The 19,789-nt window shown below is 37.5% G+C and overlaps 2 long non-coding RNA genes across 3 annotated transcripts; both read left to right on the top strand.

Annotated features, from left to right (window-relative positions):
- The first annotated feature begins 2,196 nt into the window (after positions 1–2,196).
- On the top strand, positions 2,197–8,983 carry LOC113095299 (uncharacterized). 2 transcript variants are annotated; one of them, XR_003288302.1, is made up of 7 exons: positions 2,197–2,967; positions 3,068–3,111; positions 4,723–4,852; positions 5,004–5,097; positions 5,998–6,101; positions 8,075–8,195; positions 8,732–8,983. It is a non-coding gene; the product is annotated as an uncharacterized LOC113095299 (long non-coding RNA). The 2 variants fall into 2 exon arrangements; XR_003288303.1 differs by lacking the exon at positions 3,068–3,111.
- A 7,093-nt stretch (positions 8,984–16,076) lies between these two features.
- On the top strand, positions 16,077–16,800 carry LOC113095297 (uncharacterized). Its single transcript, XR_003288300.1, has 2 exons — positions 16,077–16,150; positions 16,615–16,800. It is a non-coding gene; the product is annotated as an uncharacterized LOC113095297 (long non-coding RNA).
- The last annotated feature ends 2,989 nt before the right edge of the window (positions 16,801–19,789 follow it).

Genomic DNA, 19,789 nt, shown 5'->3' with positions numbered 1-19,789 from the left:
AACTGAAGCGAATATTGAACGGAGTAAAATATCTCAAATCTTAAATAGTCTTTCTACAAGAATCACACTTGGTTGCAACAGATATACACAACCTAAATAAAAGATGACCTGGCCAAGTATTCCACGCAACTTTTAATAGTCATGCAAGGGGCGTAGTTATCCTCATTTATAGATCATTGCCATTTCAAGTTACAAAAACTATACAGGATCATTCAGGAAGATATATTATAGTTCAGGGGAGTATTTTGACACAAAAGCTAAATCTTATTAATATTTACAGTCCAAACGATGACAGCCCATTATTTTTTGAGAAATTAATTTAAACTTTGTCTGCTTTGGAGGGATTTAATATAATCGGCGGAGATTTTAACTGTCCCCCCGACCCGGTTTTGGACAGATCCACCCAAATTGATACAACTCATACACAAACTAGAAGAATTATAACTGATTATACGAAGGATCTAAAATTAATCGAAGTTTGGAGAATGCTAAACCCAAATAGAAGTAAATATACCTGTTACTCAAGTTCCTATAAAACTCACTCGCACATAGACTATTTTATAATCTCAAGGGAACTATTGTCAAATGTGAAAAAATGCTGGTATAATAGTATGGTAACTAGTGATCATGCTGCAGTATCTATGGATATACATTTGGGTAGATTTCAGCATTGTTCTAGATGAAGGTTGCAAACTTGTTTGTTACAAGACACAGTGTTTATTACATTTGTGGAGAATAGTATTGATAGATATTTTGAACTAAATACGAATGAAACTACGGCAAGTATTCGATGGGAAGCGTTTAAGGCTTACATAAGAGGAGAAATTATTAGTTATACAAGCGCTAAATCTAAACAAAAGAATCAGGAATTACAAAAACTAGAGGATCAAATAAAACAAGTTGAAATTGAAATAAGTATTGATAATAATCCTGAAAAAATTACATAACCTGTCTGTTATGAGAGCTAACTATGACAAATTGACAACCTACAAAGTGGCAAAAAACTTAATGTGGACTAGGCAAACATACTATGATCAGAGGGAAAAAGGAGGTAAGCTATTGACCTGGAGGATAAAGAAAATGCAATCTGAAAGAACAATCAACTCTAAAAACTCTAAAGCTGAAATCTGGTAATCTAACTATGGACCCAATAGAGATAAATAATAATTTTAGAGACTTTTTTCTAAGACGTGATATTCAGCCAAGTATGGGGACCCATACTCAGAATTTGTGCTCTGCATTTAACCCATCCAAAGTGCGCACACACACTGTGAACACACACCCGGAGCAGTGGGCAGCCATTTATGCTGCGGCGCCCGGGGAGCAGTTGGGGGTTCGGTGCCTTGCTCAAGGGCACCTAAAGCCTCGTTTCCACCGCAGGAACTTTACCCAGGAACTAGGGACTTTGGCCTGGTACTTGGTGTGTTTCCACCGCAGGAACCAGGAACTAAATAAAGTTCCGGGTAAAAAAATGCCCCTCAGAAAGTCCCTGCTGGCGAGGTGGTACTTTTTCAAAGTTCACTCAAAGAACTTTCGGGGGCGGGACTTTGGCGCTAAACATCCTGATTGGTTGAGTACACGCAGCATTGGTTGAGTTCAACCACCATTTATTCAGATCAACATTTTCAAAATATTACTGTTATTGTGTCATGAAATGTAATTTTAAAAGTATTTCAGGCGAAAATGTTGTTGTTTAAAACTCAAATCTTTTGTTTATTTATAAAGACAGCGCCTATTTAAAAATGTGTTTCGCCGATCTCTGAGACGATGAGCTCCACGCAATCAGCGGGAGGTCAGTGATCATCTATCCGCTGAGAAGCAGCCTCACCTTGGATAGACCTTCTGATATGTGCCGCTGGCTCTGATGTCTCTTTAGTGGTTAAACATAACATATAATTCAGCTGCGGGGTAAATCTAACAGGTTTTCTTTGGTCTGTATTCAATTTACCTATATGTTAAAATGAAAATAAAAATGAAAATAAAAAAGGCAAGTCTATAATATTTCGTTTTTTATTGTAATGGCTGTATATAACGTTACACATATCCCTGAAGTACATTTCTGCAGCTGTTATTATGTTTAAATGAAAACGAAAGGAGGCAGTAGTATTTTATATCCTATTTTGTGTTATTGTAAATATACTGAAGGGAAAATTGCTGTAGCCAAAGCCTTCTGAGTTCACGCAGCATTGCCCTGCTGAAAAAAACAATAGAAACCATTACAGAATTTGTAATGGTTTTAATGGTTCTTATTGGAATTCTAATGGTTTTAATGGACACTGTAATGGTCTCTGTGGGTCTCTATTGGTAATTTGCTTTCTTCTATTGGTGGCGTGTATTGTCTATTGGATACCATTAAGGACCAATAGAACACCTTTAGAAACTTCTAGTGGTATCTACTGGACACCAGTAGAAACCATTATGACTCCAATAAATTTAGTGGTTTCTTTGGAAAACTGTAATGGTCTTAGTGGGTAGGCTACTGCTGAAAAAAAATGAACACACGAACAATAGAAACTATTACAAAATTTGTAATGGTTTTAATGGTTATAATGGGAATTATGTTGGTTGTAATGGTCACAGTAATGGTCCCTGTGGGTCTCTATTGGTAAATTGCTTTCTTCTATTGGTGGTATGTATTGTCTTGGATTGCCACCATACGTCATTTGGAAAGGTTATTTTTAATTCATTTAATTATTTTTTTTTTTATTATTTTTTAAAATCAACTCGACTCGTCATGGCCTTCAAAATTGACTTGAAAAGTTGGTCTTTGTTTTGTCTGTCGGATTTGGTCCAAATTTAGCCCAAAAATAGATGTGAAATAACAGTGAAATTCTGCGTGACTTCCACGTGCTGTAATGTGCGCGCACGCAGAACTGGAGCGGAGGACGTCACCATGGAAACGAGGCGGCAGCCCAACCGTCAAGCAGCTGATCGCTGACACTCAATGTGGTTTCACTTTTTTTTTAGGTAAGTTTAGTCTATTAAATTACACAAATAGTACATTAAAGTGTTCCTGACACTTTATTTCATGTAAATTATACATTTTCGTTTAATATTTACTTTATAGAAATGGTTTAGCGTCGTCAGAAAAAGTCCGTTAGCATCTCAAAGGTAAGGCTAAATACAAGAGGTAACGATAGACATGAGCTCTTGTTTATTAAGTTTGGGCTTTTTAATTAGAGTTGTTCCGATTCCGATACTAGTATCGGAAATATCTCCGATACCACAACAAATTCTGGCATCGGCATCGGCGAGTACATGAACCCATATACCGATCCGATACCATTTTCTTAAAAAAGACCTAGTTATGACCGCAAGCTTTGCCTAACCGCTGCACGGTTCTTCTTCGCTGCTCAAAATGCATTGAAAACACAGGAAGTTGTGCTGTGTTGCCACAAGCAACCCCTGTTTAGAGCAGCGAAGAAGAAATGAAAACGCGTTAGCAGCCCTTATCTATATATGACTGGATCACTCATCACATTCTAAACTGCCAAAAGACAGTGAAGCCGCTACTATATTATAGATCAGTGGTTAGCAGTATGTCTCTGTAGTACCGGTAGTTACAGACTCTCAAGTATATTCAGTACCGGCAACTGCGTTCAGTCGCTTCCGTGTAAGTCAAAGCGCAGGGCTCCAGACAGTAGCCGAATATATACTAGTGTCTGTGAATATTAAACTGCAAAATACTATTTAAATATTACTCCCGCAAAATCTACATCTCTGTGGGTGACTGGCACAGATGCGCGAGAGCTCGCTGTTTTGTAGTCTCTGCTGTGTGTCATGAGGACACGAACGCATAAACCGTCACTTCATGAGAATTTACCGTTTCATTTGAGAATACTGTCATATCATAAACACAGACACTCAAAGATCTTCATGGCAGCCCATTAAAATAAATGTTTGGTTTACATGAGTAAATTGACAATATATAAAGCTACTGTTGTAGCCTACAGTAATAATAATACATCTCTATAATAATAATAATTATGCCTAGATGGTTGCTTGTTTTTTACTTGTTTTTTACTTGTTAGAGATTATCTGATTAATAGATCTTTTTTTATATTCCTAGACTTATTTGTTGCAGTTTTTTTATACAGTTATATTGTAAAACTTAAATACCTTTTTTAGTTTGCGGTGTTAGATTTTTGGCTGCATTTGAAGTTCTTTTTTGCATAAGAAAATAAATAATACTGTCAAATTCATGTTAGATAATAAAAATACTGTAATAAATACAGTAGTTCACCATGTATTTGTTCATGTTTTATTGAGGGATCTGTCTGAAGCACACCATAAAAAAATTCTAGCAATTTACACAGGGCTAGTAGTATATACAGCTGTATATACAGATATACACCCAGGTATCGGATCAGTACTCGGTATCGGCCGATACCCTGAGCCAGGTATCGGAATCGGTATCGGGAAGAGAAAAAGGGTATCGGAACATCTCTATTTTTAATGTCATCTTGTGTGTAGATGAGCTTGCTCTCTCTCTCTCTCTCTCTCTGTCTCTCTCTCTCTCTCCATATATATCAATGGATGAATGGAAGTAACTTAACCGAATTAATTTAACCCTAAATGTATCCACTGTTTAATCCTAAAATGTGCACTAACGTAACCTGATAACGTTACATCACTTACATAGATCGTGAAAATGGACTGAAACCTTCAGGTTTTGATCTTTCATGGTAAACACATAAATACAAACTTGTTCTGTGATTTCAGAAGTGCCAGAAAAAAACCTCTATGACGCAGGAGAAGTTCCTGATTTTAACATTTCTGAAGGGAGCTGCTGACAGAGAGGATGAAAACACACACATTTTGATGTCCACGCTGTAGGAGCATTACTAAATAAGTAAAACTAATATATATATATATTTATTGTAAATGATTATATAAATTATATATTCTGTGAATTATTATTTTTCTTTTCTGCATTTCACCTCTGCTATAGTATATGCCTTATACCTGGCATTGTATAATAAATATTGTTGTCTCTGTGACAGTGCTTATGTTCCTAGGTTCTTCCATGCTGATGGCTGTGCTCTAGAGTCATATCTCCTGTCGAAGAACATTTTTAGACATTATGAACCATGAATAGTAAGCAATTCGTCAAACATACACCATTCAAAAATGTAAGGGTCAGATTTGTCATGTATTTCAAAGACATTTTTATGCTCACCACTGCTGCATTTATTTGATTAAATACAGTTAAATTGTGAAATTACCATTTTTTAATAACTATTTTCTATTTAAGTTTGTTTTAATAAGTGATCAAAGCTGAATTTTCAGCATCAGTCTCCAGTGTCACACAATCCTTCAGAAATCATGCTTTGTGAAAACAAGAATAAAATTGTACAAAATATTCACATATAAAGCAGTTATTTGAAATTGTACTAATATTTCACAACATTACCATTTTTATTTATGATCAAATAAATGCAGTTTTCTTAGTGTACATGAGACTTATTTCAGAAACATAAAAAAATCTCTATCTCCAAGCTACACACTCTCACACCAAAGTGACTGTTAAAAATCATTCAAACTTTGTGTCAGTACATCATAAATAGGAAAAGGCATCAGATCACCGTCTGTGATTTGTTGTGTCGTGCCGTATCCAGTGTAGAGAGCATCACTGATTATAAAAGGCTCTGTTGTATTTTGTTGTGCTGTCCAGTGACGACACAGTGTTAGAACTCTTGTTAAATATCATTACATATGATGTATGTATGATCCCATTCAGCACTGATAGATCTTTTCTATTTCAGAGACTGAAAATCATTGATAAAGCACAAGGTTACTGTAACATATTTAAACAATATTAATAAGAATTAATAAAAATGCATCTGTGACTTAATATTGCTTCTTATTCTTCAGTGGAAAGTTCTCATTAAACACATAACTTTCTTCTCATCTTTGTGCATTTTCAAACGTTGTGCATATTTCTGAATCATTTTTTTTTTTTAACTTCATAATATTGGTTGTCTTCTCTTGTTTCAGAGTTTAGCTCCAACCCCAGTTAAGCGGACCTGAGCAGCTGATCAAGGATCACCAGAAACTCTGCAGAACGGTGGTCCTCCAGCCCAGGACTGGACACCAGTGTTGTAAGTCATTCTGTCTCTTTATAGTTCATGCTCAGAACATATTGCAGGAGATCTCAACATTGTCTCTCAAGGTCCACTTACATGCAGAGTTTTGCTCCAACCTGCAGTGCACCTGAACACATTAATCGAGGTCTAACTATTAGTGTTGTCACAGTACCAATTTCAGTACCAAAGCAAAACACAAAAACATGCTAATTATTATTATTTTTTATTATTATTATTAGCCGCACTTATGCTAACAATTAACTACTCTAATAACAGTGTTCATTTCAATCCGACATTCAAATTACAGTTATATATATATATCCTGATAAATACAGGTGCTGGTCATATAATTAAAATATCAACCAAAAGTTGATTTCACTAATTCCATTCAAAAAGTGAAACTTGTATATTATATTCATTCATTATACACAGACTGATATATTCCAAATCTTTATTTCTTTTAATTTTGATGTTTATAACTGACAACTAAGGAAAATCCCAAATTCAGTATCCCAGAAAATTTGAATATTGTGAAAAGGTTCAATATTGAAGAGACCTGGTGCCACACTCTAATCAGCTAATTAACTCAAAACAACTGCAAATCCTTTAAATGGTCTCTCAGTCTCGTTCTGTAGGCTACACAATCATGGGGAAGACTGCTGACTTAACCGTTGTCCAAAAGACGACCATTGACACTTTGCACAAGGAGGGGAAGACACAAAAGGTCATTGCTAAAGAGGCTGGCTGTTCACAGAGCTCTGTGTCCAAGCACATTAATAGAGAGGAGAAGGGACGGAAAAGATGTGGTAGAAAATAAGTGTAGAAGCAATAGGGATAACTGCACCCTGGAGAGGATTGTGAAACAAAACCCATTCAAAAATGTGGGGGAGATTCACAAAGAGTGAACTGCAGCTGGAGTCAGTGCTTCAAGAACCACTACACACAGACGTATGCAAGACATGGGTTTCAGCTTCGCATTCCTTGTGTCAAGCCACTCTTGAACAACAGACAGAACCAGAAGTGTCTCGCTTCAAAAAGGACTGTACTGCTGCTGAGTAGTGATATATCAGACCCAAGAATGCAGAAGATCTGAAGGTCACTATCAGAGACACCTGGGCTCTCATAACACCTGAGCAGTGCCACAGACTGATCGACTCCATGCCACACCGCACTGCTGCAGTCATTCAGGGGAAAGGAGCCTCAACTAAGTATTGAGTGCTGTACATACTCATACTGTTCATGTTCATACTTTTCAGTTGGCCAAGATTTCTAAAAATCCTTTCTTTGTATTGGTCTTAAGTTATACTCTAATTTTCTAAGATAATGAATTTGGGATTTTCCTTAGTTGTCAGATATAAATAAATATATCAGTCAGTGTGTAATGAATGAATATAATATACAAGTTTCACTTTTTGAATAGAATTATGATATTCTAATTATATGACGAGCACCTGTATACACAGAATGACTAATTGAACTGCTTTTATAGTTTTAATAATTAATTTATTTGTAATGAATAAAGGGATTTTACATTTGATTATTAGTTTTTCTTACTTGAATGCTTTTGTTCGGATGTAAAATAAAAAAGTGAATTATTATTAAGAAAAGAACTGCAGGAAAAGATGCAATGTTGCTCAGTGATTTTGGTTTGGAACCTTTAGAAAATAGAAAAGAGTTGACTTTGCCAACTCTTTCAACTTCAAACGGGTGTAGCTCAGTCATTTTATATATATATATATATATATATATATATATGCAGTTATACATCATTTTGAAGGACTTTTTAATGAGAAAAAAAACCTCAACTGATTTTTTCTCATTGTGACTAACTTTGCCAGCACAGGTCACATATGCTACTTAATTTCCACTTGAGAGTGGTCAGATTTAAAGTCTGAGATTAGTCCATCAGTTCTTGAATTTCAATTTTTGTTTATGTGTGTGCGTGCGTGTGTGTGTGCGTGCATGTGTATGTGTGTGTTCAAAACAAGAGTGTCTGTCTCAGAATCTGAAGAAAAAAGGCCACACCTTATAGGAAATAAACGCCTCCTAAGTGTATGGAAATACCTGGCTGAGGAGATCAGTGACATAATCCAGATAAAACTGTCAGTGGTAAGTGTGCTACAACCTCTTATCTAATATGACTCGAAGTGAATAGAGACTATGTACCATAAAAAGTAGATAATGTAATTATTCAAGCCTATTTGTGAAACTGGACCACAAAACCAGTTACAAGGATAATTGTTTTTATTTTATTTTTTAGATTTTTATTTCAATAATAATACTAAATAAGTTTTCCATTGATGTATGGTTTGTTAGGAGGACAATATTTGTCTGAGATACAACTATTTGAAAATCTGGAATCTGATGGTGCTAAAAAATATAAATATTGTGAAAAATATTTCAAATCCAGAGCAAAGCATTTTATTAATAAAAAATTAAGTTGATACATTTATGGTAGGGAATTTACAAAATATATTCATGGAACATTTTCTTTTTTTAAATCCTAATGATTTTAGGCATGAAAGAAAAATCAATAACTTTTTTGAGACTGCCATATAAATATATGTATGGATAATCTCACACACTGGTAATGTGGTACATTGTCCTAATGAATTGTCCCTTTTTTTTTCCTTTTTTTTTTGCAGGTCTGAGACAGCTACAAGCCACAAAAACAGTTCATAGTTCCTGCATTTCTATAATGCATTAATGAATAACAATAATTAAAATAAAATGTAATGTCAAGGTTTTGTGTTAATTCCAGCTATGTTGAGTATTCTGTGAATAATTTTGATTTTAGGTGCATATTCTTAATTCTTTGCAAAACAACCTGAACTGTTTGCTATTGAAAGGTTGGTATGAAGTTTAAATAAATAAAAACATTATATTCTTGACAAAACCTGTGTACAGTTTGTATTAATAATTTAAATTATTTACTTATATTAATTAATGGCCTAATTACCAGCTATCAGTTAAACATTCAAATCAGAACCAATATAAAAGTGCAACGAAAACTATTAAATATATGCAAATAAAGACCAGTACAAACTTGCAATGGAACCATCAGAACCATTACAAAACTGACGGAAACCATTAAATTTGTTTTAATAAAGACCAATACAAACTTGTAATGGAACCATCAGAACCATTACAAAACCAACGGAAACCATTAAATTTGTTTTAATAAAGACCAATACAAATTTGTAATGGAACCATCAGAACCATTACAAAACCAACAGAAACCATTAAATTAGTTTTAATAAAGACCAATACAAACTTGTAATGGAACCATCAGAACCATTACAAAACCAACAGAAACCATTACAAAACCAACAGAAACCATTACAAAACCAACAGAAACCATTAAATTTGTTTTAATAAAGACCAATACAAACTTGTAATGGAACCATCAGAACCATTACAAAACCAACAGAAACCATTAAATTTGTTTTAATAAAGACCAATACAAACTTGTAATGGAACCATCAGAACCATTACAAAACCAACAGAAACCATTGCAAAACCAACAGAAACCATTACAAAACCAACAGAAACCATTAAATTTGTTTTAATAAAGACCAATACAAACTTGTAATGGAACCATCAGAACCAATACAAAACTGTGATGGAAACCATTATGTGCAAATCGTGACCAATACAAACTTGTAATGGAAACCAATACAAACCAATAAATCCTAATGGAATATGCCCAAAACACACTACGTAATGGAAACCATTTGGTAATGGTTTTAATGGTTAATTGCTGATGGTTTGTAATGGTTTTGTAATGGAAACCATTAGAATTTCTGTAATGGTTTCTATTGTTTTTTTCAGCAGGGTGGTTGAGTTCAAACACCATTTATTTGGATAATTTTCAAATATTACTGTTATTGTGTCATGAAATGTAATTTTAAAAGTATTTCAGGCGAGAATGTAGTTGTTTAAAACTCAAATCTGGGGTTTATTTATAAAGACAGCGCCTATTTAAAAATGTGTTTCGTCGATCTCTGAGAGACTCGATCAGCGGGAGGTCAGTCCTCATGTATCCGCCGAGAAGCAGCCTCACCTAGACCTTCTGATGTGTGCCGCTCGCTCTGATGTGTCTTTAGTGGTTAAACATAAAATATAATTCAGCTGCGGGGTCAATCTAACAGGTTTTCTTTGGTCTGTATTCAATTTATCCATTTGTTAAAATGAAAATAAAAAAGGCAAATTTATATAATATTTCGTTTCATTGTAATGGCTGCATATAAACATATCCCTGAACTAAGTACATTTCTGCAGCTGTTATTATGCTTAAATGAAAACCAAAGGAGGCAGTGGTATTTGATATCCTATTTCGTTTTATTGTAAATACACAGTAAGGAAAATAGCCAAGACGAGCTGACTGAAGTTGTCAAGAACGCTGCTGTTTATAGATTTACCGGCGTCGTTGTGGCAAAGAGTATAGAAGTAACAAGAGGCGAAACTCCATTGCAGTTTTGACAACAATCGCTAGATGGCGCTGCTATCGCGCTGCCGCCATTTTGGACTGAACCAACGGCTTTACCGTTGGCAGAACGGGCAGAACTACCGTATACACTGCTGCATTAACAATTATGTCTGTAAGGCAAGGCAAGGCAAGCTTATTTATCTGTGATTATCATGTTTATGCGAAAAAAGGGTGACAGTTAAAGGGTTAATTTAGTGATATCAATGAATTAATAAAGCGGTCATTTAAATGGTTGTAATTCAAGAATGCTTTGGAATATAGACTTACTGTATGGTTGGTCTTGTTTTAAAGAAGACATTTGCTAGGTTATTGTTGAAGTGAAATAAATTATGAAAGTGAAACAGAAAAAAGTTATATAAGTTTAAGTTTAGTAAAATGTACAAATTAAAAAATATATATATATATATATTACAAAATATATTTTACTCTATAACTGCAAGAAAATGAAAGCAAAAAATCTTTAAAAAGTTGTGTTTCACATTTTAGAGACATGGGATGTCTGCTATAGAGATATTAAAAACAATAAACTACTATTTAATTCCCTCAACCGCTTTTGAAATGGGACCGGTATCATTCAATTCTATGACAGCTGTGTTGCGTTCAGTCCAAGATGGCGGAGCTGCAGCTCTGTGCATGGGTGCGTTTGTTGCTATGGAATGTTCTATTGAGTTTTGCCTCTTGTTACTTCTATACTCTTTGGTTGTGGACATCACACTCCCCAGTCGAATGCACAAACTCTGAACTAACTACCAATGATGCACGTCCAAAATCAGCGTACTTTAGTTTTTTTTGTTTTTGTTTTTTAAATCAGCGGTACTTTATATTGAGAAACGCGCGTGGACCTACGTCACCAGTCATTTGCCTAATCTTCCCGGTACTTTACACCGTGGTGGAAACGCAGAAAGCAACAGGTCTGGGGGGAAAAAAGTTCCTGGTAAACATGTTACGGGTAATTTCGGTGGAAACGCGGCATAAGTCATGGTATTGAAGGTGGAGAGAGAACTGTACATGCACCCCCCCCCCCCACCTATAATTCCCGCCGGCCCTAGACTTGAACACAACCTTTCGATTGCCAGTCTGACTCTCTAACCATTAGGCCACGACTTCCCTTCCCCCTTTTATCAGCAGTTAAATAAATCAGAATATAAAGCAAACAATAAAACAGTTCAGAAATATTTTTTAGATCAGTTGAAATTTGAGTCTATATCAGAAGATGAGAAAACAGCATTCGATAGTCCATTAAAAATAGAAGATCTTAGTGAAGCTAGAGGATATATTAACGGTGGTAAAGCACCAGGGCCGGATGGGATTCCAATAGAATTCTATAAAATATTTAAAAGACAGCTTTTAAGACCATTACTTGACATGTTTGAGGAACCTTTTATTACGGGAAGGCTCCCAGATTCGTTAAGACTGGCTATAATAACTATAATATTAAAACCAAATAAACCACCAACCGAATGCTCATCATACAGACCAATTAGTTTAATGGGATGTGATACAAAAATACTTTGTAAAGCACTTGCTAAAAAATTAGAAAAGCACCTTCCCCAATTAATTATTGATGATCAACAAGGCTTTGTACAAAAAAAGACAAGGTTATCATAATATCAGAAGAGTCTTGAATATTCTACATGAGAAACACAATGAAAAATACACCGCAATGTTAGCAATAGATGCATGCCAAGCATTTGACAGAATAGAATGGGACTATCTCTTTGATGTTATTCCAAGATTTGGATTAGGTGAAACTTTTCATTCAATTTACAGCGATCCACAAGTCAGGGGTGTCCTCTGTCCCCGCTGTTGTTCGTGTTGGCAATCGAACCCATTGCAGTGAGAGCACATACAGGAATATCAGGCATTACAATTGGGGAGAAGGATCATCGTATCTCTTTATTTGCAGACGATATTATATTTTTTTCACTAATGTGAAAAGTAGTATTTCCAATTTGATGAGATTAATCAAAAACTTTGGAGAGTTTTCTGGATATAAAATTAACAACTCTAAATCATTATTATTATTTCTTAAAGGGGGGGGGGTGAAATGCTATTTTATGCATAGTTTTTTAATTAGCTGAAGTATTATAGTGCATATTTGGCGTGCTGTCCGGGGCAGGGGCTCCGAGCTCGGGAATGGCCCGAACCTAGAGTACCCCCCCGTATATGTAAAAGTGTAAAATGAACTCTAGTGGAGGAGATGGGGATGGAGGGGGGATGCTGACAAACCATCAATGGAGACAGGTAGGCTAATTCAGCTGTATTTATACCCTAAGGTTGATTATATTAAGTGGCTCCACCTGTGTTAATTAGGCTAAGTATCTGACGTGCTCCTCCCGAACCTTGTTATGAAACTGCATTTCACGAGTTCACACTTACATATAATTAGCTGAAGTATTATAGTGCATATTTGGCGTGCTGTCCGGGGCAGGGGCTCCGAGCTCGGGAATGGCCCGAACCTAGAGTACCCCCCAAAAAGCAATAACGGAAAGGACAGCCGCCAGACTAAGGACCCCCCACAATAGCTTTGACATCTGGCGGGGACTGATATTTAAAAAGCAGGTTGGAAGGGCCTATATGTACTCCAGTGATTGCAACTTTACCTATTGGAGAAATGGGCCCCACCGGCTGCTTGTGTCGGACTATGTGATTTAGGGCGCCCGGTCGGGGGGGTTCAAGCCGTTGCACAACCGGAGCACCTCACTGCATTGGAACGGATGAGCCCCACCGGCCGATAGCGGAGGAGCGACGTGATTGGATTGCCCGACCAGGAGGGCCCGAGTTGTCTCGACCGGAATAGGTCACGGTGTTGGCGTACGGGCCCTACTGGCTGATGAGCCCCTGCTAGTCAGTGGGCAACCAGGGCAGATACCTAACCGAGAGGACCCATGAAGCCTCCGACTGGAGATCAAGACTCAGGACGACGGACGTGAAAGTCCTCTCGGTTTGAGCAGATAAACAGCTTTGGGCTGCCGACAAAGAGGACTCTTGCAACACCCAACGGGAGATCAATACTCACGGCATCGGATGGATAAGACCTGTTTGTGGGCAACAAGAAAAGAAAACCCAACCGGGAGCACTCTCGCCTACATCTGACACGAGCACAATACTCAACGGCGTCAGACGGGTAAGCCTCGCCGGCCGGGGAGCGGGAAAAGGAAAACCCGACTGCGCGGGCTCTCACAGCATCCGATGGGAGATCAGGACTCAGAAGATCGAACGGGTAAGCCTCACCAGACGGGGGGGAAAAGATTTGGACAGAGTTTGGTGGGAAGTGGAGACTCTTGTCGTCGTATGCGAGCACCGCCACCCGTCGAACAGGAACGAAAGTTTAGGTGACCGTGAGACTCTCGCCGACGTCCGATGGGAGCTCAATACTCAAGGCATCGAACGGGTAAGCCTCCCCGACCGTAGCATGGAAAAGTAAAGTTTAAGTGGCTGGGAGACTCTCGCCGACGTCCGATGGGAGCTCAATACTCAAGGCATCGAACGGATAAGCCTCTCCGGACGTAAGACGGAAAGGTAAAGTTGTGTTGCCAGGAGGCTCTTGCCGGCGTCCGATGGGAGCTCAATACTCAAGGCATCGAACGGATAAGCCTCGCTGACTGTAGGAGGAAAAGGTAAGGGTGTGTGGCCTGGAGGCTCGCGCCAGCATCCCGAGGGAGCTTAATACTGACGGCGTCGGATGGGTAAGCCTTTTAGACCAAAGGATGAAAAAAGTTGTCTGGCCGGGAGACTTCGCAACCATCTGACGGGAGCTCAATACTCGAGCTCAATACGGTGTCGAATGGGTAAGCCTCGCCGACCGTAGAAAGGAAAAGTAATGTGGTCTAGGCGGGAGGCTCTCGCCGACGTCTGATGGGAGGTAATTACTCGCAGCATCAGACGGGAAAGCCTCTCCGAACGTAAGACAGAAAGGTAAAGTTGTATGGCCAGTATTGGGCCAGACAGTGAAGGGGGTTTTTTTTTTTTTTTTTTTATACACAGAAAAGGCAAAGTTTGGATCAAACCGGAAGCACTCTTGCAGTGCCTGACAGGGTTCAATACTAAGAACAATTTGGTTGTCTAAAGGGTAGATGCTATGACGATTACTGCATAATTGTTTAACGAATCCAATGAGCTGCTTCCGATATAAAGTCAGAAATTCTTGGTGCAGTCACTGTATTTGAAAATGTAAGTGTACAAAAAATAAATAGAATTTCCTGTGCCAGTGTACCTCGGATGAGTGCCATTAATCAGCGATATGGCCATTGTCAATCGTCATCTTGTCAGTGCGTGAGATTGACGATACGTCTACGTATGTAATCGTGCTTGGGTAGAGGAAGACAGAGACTCTGTTCTTGTCATGGCATGACTTTTTGCTGTTTTAAACCATGCGGGTGAAAGAAAGAGAGCCTATGGAATCACCGATAGTCTAAAAGAATATACTTTCAGATGCACTGATAAACTGATGTTAAATATGAATTTATTATATTTAAAACAGCTAGTTCATGTAATCGGGTACTACGGTCAACTCGCTTGTCCTGTGAAAAATTTGCTGCATCTGCACACGGAAGTTATCTATCTAAATGACCTGGAAATCGGTCAATGGTAAAACAATAGAGGATTTCATTTAAAGTTCAACAATTAAACCCTAATATGGACGTAAACGAACATATTAAATATAGTATTCAAAACCGGTAAATATATTTGGGGAAAGGTTTAGTTGAAACTGATGCATTGGTCGTACGTGGTCCGGACCATGCGCCTCATGATGAGACCGACACAACGCCACGGAAACAAAAGAATGAGATGCATTCTAACATAACGGAGGCTTGTGTAAAATATTGTGCATACCAGATTACTTGTTACAGTGCAATGAAATACCTTGTATCTGCAGACGATGTACGTTTGTTTGTGGATTGAGACTTCTTCATCGCCTACAGGCTCGAATCATCCTTGCAAGCACGGGCAAGCGTGAAATGAAATAACGGAGCAGTTTGGAAGCTGAATTGTAGTGGCCGCCTAATAATGGTAATAAAATACAATAATAGGAGAATGAGTCTAATATCGTCTTGACTATAATTGGTACGTAATACTATCACCACCACCTAGGATGAATAGGCATATATTATATATATATTCACCTTATTTTCCATGGCAACAACGGTGCCGCCATTGCGCTCGTTTTGTCATCTTACTTCCGGCTGAGGGACCGGATGTAACGTACCTAAGCTAGTGGCTGGCTAGATAACAGAACGCAGAACGAACAGAAGTATGATATGTTCAGTTAGGGGCTGCATAACAATTGTATTAAAAAAACTATTGCACCAATGATGTAGCGAACACATTGTGAAGCGGTCGGAGTGTTGTGGTGCACTTTACAATTTACACCCACCACCTAAAGAAGAGAAGCACCTGAGGAAATGGATGAAGGCGCTAAATTTGAAGCGCCCACCCAAGCGCTCTTATGTGTATTCGTACCATTTCATCGACGGGGAGGTGACTGACGAACACTTTTACCCCCGAGAAATGGCTCGACTACGATGTCCCGTTAAAGAGGTCACGCCGGGGATGAAAAGGTTGTCAGATTCGGGTAAGCTAACCTTAATTAGCTATGTGTTTGCTCGCCTAACGCTAGATTTATGAAGTCCGTTCTATGAATACATTTATGATCAGTAACAGGCAGTTAACAAAGTACAACGAATTTTCCATGATTACCATTGTCCACCTATTTATTTAATATTTACGGTAGTACAAGATATTATAGTACATTACAATAGCTCACATTATTCCTGCTACAGAGATTGCAGGTGATAGCAGGCCAGCTATCTACATTTCTCATTCAGATACTGACCTACGTTTGAACACTACAGTTAACAGTGTGTATACTGTTTTGTGTCTAATGCATCTCTCTCTCTCTCTCTCTCTCTCTCTCTCTCACACACACACACACACACACACACACACACACACAGTTCTAAGTTCGGGTCACATAATATATTAATTCTCATGATATATTGTAAGTACTAATGTAAAAATGTTGAATTATTTCCACAGATGTATCGATGACCGCCAGTGATGCAGTGGACAGCTGTGAGGGTGATCAGATCCACATGCCCCTGATCTTGCTGAAAGTCACCAGAAGTTACCTGCTGTGATAGTTATGAACCTTTACAGTGTCACCTGACATTGCCTGCTGCAAATAGTTTTTATTTATTTATCTTAATTTGATCTTTTTTTTTTCATCTTTAATCTGTGATTTGAAGGAATAAGTCATGTCAAGTTTGCAAGCTAATTAGGGCTCAAGCCCAAAGGGCGAGAGGCCTATTGTTTTCCTTAGGATTATTTTTTATTATTATTATTATTATTATTATTATTTTTTTCCAACGTCTCGGGGGCTTTTGGGGCCCTTAACGTGCTTAAAAAGTCTTGAAAATTGGCACACAGATTGGAACCTGCGGCCATTAGGGCCGGGCAGAGACTGATACACGGGCGTGGCACAGGGGCTCTACAGCGCCCCCTGGAATATGGAGGGCCATATATCATACATTCTTGCTCGTAGACGAATGAAACTCGGTACACATATAAATCTCATCAATCCAAACAACTTTTGTATTGCATATCATAGGCTCCGCCCAACAGGAAGTTGGCTATTTAGGGTTTAGTATTCAAATTTTTCGTCAAAGTTGTGGGGGCTTTTGGGGTCCTTAACATACTCAAAAACTCTTGAAAATTTGCGCACACTTTGGAATCTGTGGCCTTTAGGAGCCTGCAGAGGCTGGGACCCGGGCGTGGCACAGGGGCTCTACGGCGCCCCCTGGAACACAGTCATAAATGTTGATGTATAGCTCACACATACTTGCACATATTCATATGAAACTCAGTACAAATATAGATCTCATCGTGCCGAACAACTTTCGTATTGCATGTCATAGGCTCCACCCAACAGGAAGTCAGCTATTTAGAGTTATGTAAAAAGCGCATGCTCTGGAATTTGAAATACTTGTCATAGGTTTTTTTCTCGATTGCCGCCAAACTTGGTCAACATGATCTCAAGACACTGGGGATGAAAAATTGCCAGGGGATTTTTGATATCTCGAACGGTTTGCTCGTGGCGAGGCGTTGAAATTATGGCGAGAAATGAGAAACAGGAAGTGTCTAATACCGTCCACATACATTTCCTGATTTTAATCAAACTTCATCAGATTATTCGTTGTATGATGTCGATCGCATATATGTGACTATTAGGAGTCAAAGTTATAGCGCCACCAACTGGCAGAAGGAAGTGTGTCATTTTCAAAATGATTTGAATTCAGCATCTTATTATTACTCGATTTGCTTCAAACTTCATCAGAATAATGTTAAAACACAGCCGATATAAATCTGCAAGGGGGATATTGATATCTAAAAAATTGTTGGCGTGGCAACATGTCAAACTGGAATACTTCTCAGGTGATTTTGAGGCAAATAACATACTTAGAATTTCACAAAACTCTGAACACACATCAGTATTTCTGATAGGAACTTAAATTGTGAATGGATTTTGGATAGCTTGAATGGTTTTGCCGTGGTGATTTTTTTAAATGACCTTACAAAGGGAATCATTATTGTATTTTTAAATTGCAGCTTCCAAACACGTCAAAGAATTTTTTCATACAGATGAAAAAGTCATTCTGAGGAAATATGCATAGTTTCAAGATTTTACAACACTGTATGGATAACAGAAAATTAAAAAACTGTCAGACATCTCATCTCACTCTGTCCCTCTGTTTGAGTATATGTGCTTCAGACTTCCATTGTCTGAGAGAAATTGCGCCCCTACAGGTTCAATTCCCGAACTTTTACTTTCACTTTTAAATCGGTTAAAAATACAAATAAATACTTAGATTTAATTCACACTGACAAGCTAAACCAACATATCTGATTATTACCGGTTCAGGGCTCATGGATAAATTATTTCTGGCCAGAGATACGTGAGAAATAGGAGAGATGAATCACCGCTGTGACCACGAGCGTCTGGAGTAAAGAGCTCAGAAAAAACGAATTTATTCCTGTTTTAAAGCTTTTAAAAATAAATTATTACAGCGATATCACACAATCAACCAATTAGAACACACCAAGAGCTAAATTCAGATGTTTTTGAACTGTTTGTGTGAAAATGAAATATTTGTGGCTGCCTATCTGAAATCACGCCTCCGATCAGCGCGTACAGTGTCCAGCTCAAAACAAACGAATTTATTCTTGTTTAAGAGCTTTTTTAAATAAAATATTACCACAAATGCACACAATAAACCCATTGTAACACTACAAGAGCTAAATGCAGGTGTTTGTGACCTGTTTAAGTGCGCAAGACTATTTGAAAGCGAGACTGGCAGAATAACATATCTCTCGAGCTGCAGGTTTCTGTCTTTCGTCGTACGAACGAACACATAACGGACAAGATTATTTCAAAATACATAATAGCTTGGCGAATATAAACGAAAACAGCCACGTGAACATAAACTGGATCTACTGGATTTGAATATTAAAGTGACCACATTTACCACTTGCTTCTGTCTTCAATTTTAATCTATATAAAAAAGGAAACTCATTCGACTTGGCTGCTTTTTTAATGTGTGTGTATTTATTTATTTACCTTTTTATACATTTTGTATAATTTCATAGTTTGTGTATTACAATTATGAAAACAAAAATAAATTTAGCCACTCACATAGAAATAGCTTAGGCCTTAACCTTTTTCTGTCAGTTTTAGGGATTTTTAAAAATCCTAAAAAAAACTTATTTGTGCTGCAAATAATAATTTCAAACTCATTTGATACTGACCTATGACATCCTGTGACATTATATTTATTTGAATTTACATAATCTCATAGATGTAACAGTAAATCTGTTCAGCTCACAGATCAAGACTAAGCTGTAATGCAAGCAGAACTTTCACAAATGCTTATGAGTCATTTAAGGATTTGATAACACTGTAAAATAATGTCTAATTTGTTAACATTAGCAAATTCATTGATAACACTTTATAATAACTGCACTCATTAGTAAATAGTCAGTTCATGCTTTATAAAGCCTTGTCCCAATATTAATAGTCAGTAGTAAGCAGTTTATAAATACAGCTATAAATAGCTTGTCCTTGGTTTATAAGCACATTTATTAAAAAGGAGAGTAAAGGGTCAGTTATCTTCCTATGAAAAATAAAAGATAAAAATAAACAAACAACAACACAGAT

The sequence above is a fragment of the Carassius auratus genome, unplaced genomic scaffold (assembly GCF_003368295.1).
Source record: "Carassius auratus strain Wakin unplaced genomic scaffold, ASM336829v1 scaf_tig00215658, whole genome shotgun sequence".
NCBI lineage: Eukaryota > Metazoa > Chordata > Actinopteri > Cypriniformes > Cyprinidae > Carassius > Carassius auratus.
This window is presented reverse-complemented; position numbering and strand designations above follow the sequence as displayed.